The sequence below is a fragment of the Ceratina calcarata genome, unplaced genomic scaffold, assembly GCF_001652005.2.
Source record: "Ceratina calcarata isolate Rehan_Ccalc_2016 unplaced genomic scaffold, ASM165200v1 scaffold14889, whole genome shotgun sequence".
Classification (NCBI taxonomy): Eukaryota; Metazoa; Arthropoda; class Insecta; order Hymenoptera; family Apidae; genus Ceratina; species Ceratina calcarata.
This window is the reverse complement of record NW_017136083.1, coordinates 1-405: the sequence shown is the minus strand read 5'-3', so window position 1 is coordinate 405 and position 405 is coordinate 1. Positions and strand designations below refer to the sequence as shown.

At 31.4% G+C, this 405-nt stretch overlaps 1 long non-coding RNA gene across 1 annotated transcript; it reads right to left on the bottom strand.

The window, feature by feature from the left end:
- LOC108631983 (uncharacterized) lies at window positions 1-405 on the bottom strand. Its single transcript, XR_001916950.2, has 3 exons — window positions 354-405; window positions 120-276; window positions 1-47 (listed from the first exon to the last, which is right to left on the bottom strand). It is a non-coding gene; the product is annotated as an uncharacterized LOC108631983 (long non-coding RNA).

The following is a 405-nucleotide window of genomic DNA, read 5'->3' as shown; positions in this document are numbered from 1 at the left end:
TTCTCCTTTAGCGAGTACGAGCTGTGTACGTGTCGTATTGGACAGACCTAAGTAGATTTTTATTTTATTTTAAAACAAAAAAAAAAACAAATAAATCACACTTTACTGTATTAACTTACCCGTAGTATCATCAACATAATTTCTGAGCAAAAGTTTTTGTGCAGCGACTTCGAGTGTTATTTCAACTAACTGTTGATGGAAATTCTGTATTGCGTCTCCGAATACTTGTGCTTGGAATGAGAGTTTATTTGAGGCACTATCCTTATCGTAACCTGTCTAAAAAGATAATGAAAAATGTCTGTAAATATTGTAGAAACCGAAGAAAGAAAATATGTAAAATTCATAATGTATACCTGCAATATTTCACAATCTAATATAGGTAGCAAATGAGTTTTGATAATACTG